Consider the following 6,616-nt stretch of genomic DNA (forward strand, 5'->3'; position numbering starts at 1 on the left):
TTTTTTTTTGCACCACTGATAGATTGGTTAGAACCTCTGTCTATGTTTCTGCAAAGATTTTTTCTTACATTTTCATTTTCCACCATGACGAGAAGTCAGCAGAATTTTTTCAATGGTTACAGCAATTAATGTACTTTTTTTTCCCATTGCAGCAGTGGAAAGTTGCGGGTATTGGATGTACGCTCTATCTAGGTTGGGGTTCATGGGAAACCTCCAACACAGTAAGCAAATTTAGTGACTTTTCTCAGGAAGCTACTTAAAATACTTGTTGCTCATGCTTGTTATAGAACAACAAAGCTGAAAACAGAGAAAGCTATTAATAGGATGCATTTGCCCCATTACACAATGCAGCAGGTGTATAGTTAGAAACATATCCTCTTTATTGAGCAATTAGGCTGCATGCCCACTGGGTGTTTACCCAGCTCTTTCAAACTCCAGGAGAAAAGAAGTGTAAAAAAAAAAATGTCTAAAGCCAATTTTTTTGTAAATTCATTGACTATTGAAATTAATGTACACTCAAGTGCTTAATGCACCTAGTGCTTAAGCGCGTTCGGATGCGCTTACACGCATTTAGGTGCATTGGGGATTTTAATTTATTTTGCCAAAACACTGCTGCTCCTGAACACACTACCAGTTTTTTTCTGCCTCTAAACACCCCTGCTTTTAACCACTTGCCTACTGGGCACTTAAACCCCCTTCCTGCCCAGGCCAATTCTCAGCTTTCAGCGCTGTCGCAATTTGAATGAAAATTGTGCGGTCATGCAACACTGTAACCAAATTACATTTTTTTCAAACAAATATAGCTTTCTTTTGGTTGTATTTAATCACTACTGGGGTTTTTATTTTTTGCTGAACAAACAAAAAAATACCGAAAATTTTGAAAAAAAAAAACCAAAAGTTTTTATAGTTTGTTATAAAATTTTGCAAACAGGTAATTTTTCTCCTTCATTGATGTGCGCTGATGAGGCGGCACTGATGGACCCTGATAGGAACTGATAGACTGCACTGATGGGCACTGATAAGGCAGCACTGATGGGCATTGATAAGGCAGCACTGATAAGGTAGCACTGGTGGGCACTGATAGCTGGCACTGATGGGCGGCACTGAAGGGCACTAATAGGTGGCACTGATATGTGACACTGATGGGCAATTATAGGCACTGGTAGGTGACACTGATGGGCAGCACTGATGATGGGGCACTGATTGGCACTGATAGGTGGCACTGGTGGGTACTGATAGGTGGCACTGCTGGGCACTGGTAGGTGGCACTGGTGGGCACTGGTAGGTTGAACTGGTGAGCACTAGTAGGTGGCACTGGTAGGCACAGATGCCCCTCTCCTCTTTGGGACCAATGTCCCTCTGACAGCAGCGGCGATCGGCTTTTTTTTTTCTCCTCACACTGACAGCGTGAGGAGAAAAAAAAAGCTGATCCGCGGCTGCTGTTTACATCACATGATCAGCTGTCATTGGTTGACAGCTGATCACATGGTAAGGGCAGATCCAAGAGTGAGCCGCGCATGCTCCGCAGGGAGCGCGCAGGCAGCTCATGCATGGGCGGACGTACATGGACACGCTATCCCTGTGTATAAACCACCTATTACTCAACTCTATAACATATAGTAAGCAGCTAGCACCGCTATGCATCCAACCACCTGTAAAAAATGCGATAAATATATATATAGTCACAAAAAAAAGTGCAGTGCTCTCCCTCAATATAGTGCATTCAAATTATTGTGCATAAATAAATATCTGAGAACAGTGTAAAAATCAAAAATAAATTTACATGCATAATAAATTTACATGCGTCCATCTTTCTTTTAAATATATATATACTAGAGATCGACCGATTATCGTCAACACCGATATATCGGGGGCCAATATGCACATTCCCCCGATATATCGGAATCGGCCTTTGGATTTACCGATATTGCCGATATTTTTGTGAGGTCATTGGGTATGTTGCACACACACGTTCTGACTTCTAACACCGCCTCCCATGCCTGCGCGGCCAATATGTGACGTCATTTCACCACGCGCTGCACACGTTCTCTGCCTTAAGACCGCCTCCCACGCCTCGGACAGCCTCGTGTGCAGCCAGCTGCAGTCCGGTCTGGTCACGGTGCCAGCCATCCACCCACAGGCCCTGGCCTCAGCCACCCACCACAGGGTGCCAGCCGCCAGCCATCCGACCCACAACAGAACAGGGTGCCAGGCCAGCATCCAACCACCCATCCCACAATGGTGAGCAAACCAGCCACCCAGATGACTCCAAGCCAGCCACCCGCCACCATGACCAGTGAGTGATAACACAGTGTTCCAGTGGGCCAGCCACCCAAAACAGGCCAGGGTGAGTAAATTACACCAAGCCAGCCACCCAAACAACAGGGTGACCCCAAGCCAGCCACCCACCACAGTGTTCCAGCAAGCCAGCCCCCCACCACAGTGTCCCTGCAAGCCAGCCACCCAAAACAGGGTGACACCAAGCCAGTTACCCACCACAATATTCCTGCAAGCCAGCCACTTACAACAGGGTGACACCAAGCCAGCCACCCACCACAGTGTTCCTGCAAGCCAGCCACCCACAACAGGGTGACACCAAGCCAGCCACCCACCACAGTGTTCATGCAAGCCAGCCACCTACAACAGGGTGACACCAAGCCAGCCACCCACCACAGTGTTCCTGCAAGCCAGCTACCAACAACAGGGTGACACCAAGCCAGCCATCCACAACAGGGTGACACCAAGCCAGCCACCCACAACAGGATGATAGCAGCCAGCCACCCCACAACAGGGTGCCAGCAAGCAAACCACCCACACTGCCAAGCGTCAGCCACCAACCCACAACAGGGTGCCAGCAGCCAGCCACCTCACAACAGGGTGCCAGCAAGCAAGCCACCCACAGTGCCAGGCGTCAGCCACCAACCCAAAACAGGGTGCCAGCAGCCAGCCAGCCCACAACAGGGTGCCAGCAAGCAAGCCACCCACCCACACTGCCAGGCATCAGCTACCAACCCAAAACAGGGTGCCAGCAGCCAGCCACCCCACAACAGGGTGCCAGCAAGCAAGCCACCCACCCACACTGCCAGGCATCAGCTACCAACCCACAACAGGGTGCCAGCAGCCAGCCACCCCACAACAGGGTGCCAGCAAGCAAGACACCCACACTGCCAGGCGTCAGCCACCAACCCACAACAGGGGGCCAGCAACTTCAGCAAGCCATTTTTTAAATCTTTTTTGTGTCTTTCAAATTGAAATGGAGAAGGATGAGGAGAGAAAAAGTAAAAGTGTGGTCTGGGACTATTTCCCATCTCAACCTTCTCCAGGAAAAGCAGCAGTGTGCAACACATGTACAAACAACATAAGCATGGGATCAGTAACTGCAAAAAACAAAAATACGTCAAATCTTTGGGCCCATCTAAGAGTTCATCATATTGAATCATGCAGCTCAGAAAAAACAAAATGAATATCAATCCCAGGCAACAATAACAGATATGTTTCTGAAAAAAAAAAACAGGTGTCACTGTCTAGATTCAGATGGATGATCCCAACTGCTGAACAGAGTAATCACAGAGATGATTGTCACCAATAACCAGCCATTTACAATGGTGTCTGACTCAGGTTTTTAGCGGTTGATGTCCATACTTGAGCCAAGCTACACACTGAAGAGTGAGAAGTATTATCAAACCGAAATGCTGGGAAAGCTTCACCAAAAGGTTGTTGACAATGTAAAGGCTATGCTGCAACCAGAGAATTCTGGCAACTCACTCTCATTCAGGACTGACTGCTGGTCCGGACAAACAGAGTCAGAGTCACTAATGATTCTTACATGCCACTTCATTGACAGCGGATGGACAAAAAGGCAATTGGTGTTGAATACAAAAGTGATGCAAGGATCCCACACTGGGGAGTACAGTAGAGAAATGTTTCTAGGCATGCTTGAAGACTGGGGAATCAACAAAGACAGAGTGATGCTTGTGATACTTTGAGACAGTGGAGCAAACATGCGGAAAGGAATGAGGCTTGCTGATATGTCATACCTCAGTGTCATGGCACACAAAACCCTCCAACTTTCAAATGATGGTCTGTCAAGCCAAAGAGCTTTGATTGATATATGTTTTAAGAAGCATGAACAGATTAAAAATGTTGTGCTCGCAAGTCTTTTGAATCCTCGATACAAGAACCATGCTTTCTCTTCTGCTAATGTATTGGCAAAGGCAAAACAATGGCTGACAGAAGATATTCAACAGGAGGTGCAGGAGGTTCCTGCCAAAAAGACAAGTCCAGAACGCTATTTTTATAAAGAGCAGCATGCTGCAAAAACAGAAAAATGTCCAAAAGTACGTCAATGAACAGAAGAGAATCTTCTTCATCGTGGTCGATTTGATCAGGACATTTTCCGTGTTTTATTGGGGCCTCATGTGGAGGTTTCAATTTCTTCTGAATCTGCAATAATGAGCCTGGATGATGAACTTCATCTCTATTTGAAGGAACCTGTAATTGACAGAAGTCCTCCTCTTCAGTGGTGGAAAGAAAAGGAGGCATGCTACAAAAGACTTGCTTCCCATGCTAGAAGATAACTCTCTCTCTCTCTCTGCTCCTCTGTCCTCCTCTCCTCCTGAGCATGTTTATGAAGTGGCAGCATTATATGAACAAAACAGAAGACCTTTAACAGGTAGTCCACTGACTCCAATCCAATCCACTGTGTAGCTGTTGCCTAGCTTTTTTTCTAGCAGTTTTGCACTGACTGCACTGCAGTAGTGATTTAAAATGATTGCAGTGAGTGCACTACTGCAGCAATTTATCGGATGATGTGAAATGTCCCTGCAATTGAAGTTTTCCTATCAGTTTTCATGCAGTTAAGGTGTGAAGAAGGAGCCCTTAATGTTAAAAATGTTAATAAATAAAGATTTACATTTTCAGTAAGTCTCCATTCACACTAGTACGACTTGTCAGGCGACTTGTGTGCCCTCAAGTCGCCCCAAGTCGCTTGTCATAACAAATGCAATGTAAATGAATGAGAGCCATCTTAATATGCACTACTTCAGTGGGAGTCGCCTGCAAGTCGGATCCTTATCTTTTGTCAAGCGACTTGTTATCAGACTTTCCAGGAAGAAGAAAAAGATTAGCCAGGCATTCCCCACATTGCAATAGAAAATCCAAGAAAAGAAGACCGCACTCAGGGTATGTAAGATGAAAACAATCAAAACTCCTTTATTCTTCTTCGGTACAGCAGACAGACAGTGCAATGCACAGGACAGACGTGTCGGGTTGACGCGTTTCACGATAAAAATCGCTTACTCATAACCATAATCATGTGTGGTTATGAGTAAGCGATTTTTATCGTGAAACGCGTCAACCCGACACGTCTGTCCTGTGCATTGCACTGTCTGTCTGCTGTACCGAAGAAGAATAAAGGAGTTTTGATTGTTTTCATCTTACATACCCTGAGTGCGGTCTTCTTTTCTTGGATTTTCTATTGCTTGGACGGCGGATCTGACCTGCACCGGCATTGAACTGACACCTGAGCGGCTCTCATCTTTGTTGCATTCCCCACATTGCAGCCATGCCTACAGTTCCTATATACCAGGATCCTCAAACTACGGCCCTCCAGCTGTTGCAGAACTACACATCCCATGAGGCATTGTAAAACTCTGACATTCACAGACATGACTAGGCATGATAGGAATTGTAGTTCCTGAACAGCTAGGGGGCCGTAGTTTGAAGACCCCTGCTATATACCATTATCTCTGCCTGGTCTGTGTGAGTGGCACTGGTGGACACAGATAAGTAGCACTCGTGGGCAGTGGCACTGGTGGACACTGATACGTGGCACTGATACGTGGCACTGGTGGACACTGATACGTGGCACTGATACGTGGCACTGATATGTGGCACTGGTGGACACTGATACATGGCACTGATACGTCGCACTGGTGGACAATGATACGTGGCACTGGTGAACACTGATTCGTGGCACTGGTGGACACTGATCTGTGGCACTTATACGTGGCACTGGTGGACACTGATTCATGGCACTGATATGTGGCACTGGTGGACAATGATACGTGGCACTGGTGAACACTGATTCGTGGCACTGGTGGACACTGATCTGTGGCACTGATACGTGGCACTGGTGGACACTGATTCATGGCACTGATATGTGGCACTGGTGGACACTGATTCGTGGCACTCATACGTGGCACTGATATGTGGCACTGGTGGACATTGATATGTGGCACTGATAAGAGGCACTGGTGGACACTGATTCGTGGCACTGATATGTGGCACTGATACGTGGCACTGGTGCACACTGATTAATGGCACTGGTGGACACTGATTCATGGCACTGATACGTGGCACTGATATGTGGCACTGGTGGACACTGATTAGTGGCACTGATACTTGGCACTGATATGTGGCACTGGTGGACACTGATTTGTGACACTGATATGTGGCACTGATATGTGGCACTGGTGGACACTGATTCGTGGCACTGATACGTGGCACTAGTGGACACTGATTCATGGCACTGATATGTGGCGCTGGTGGACACTGATTTGTGGCACTGATACGTGGCACTGGTGGGCAGTGGCACTGGTGGACACTGATACGTGGC

Source organism: Pelophylax lessonae, assembly GCF_965119305.1.
Source record: "Pelophylax lessonae genome assembly, chromosome: 4".
NCBI classification, from domain to species: domain Eukaryota; kingdom Metazoa; phylum Chordata; class Amphibia; order Anura; family Ranidae; genus Pelophylax; species Pelophylax lessonae.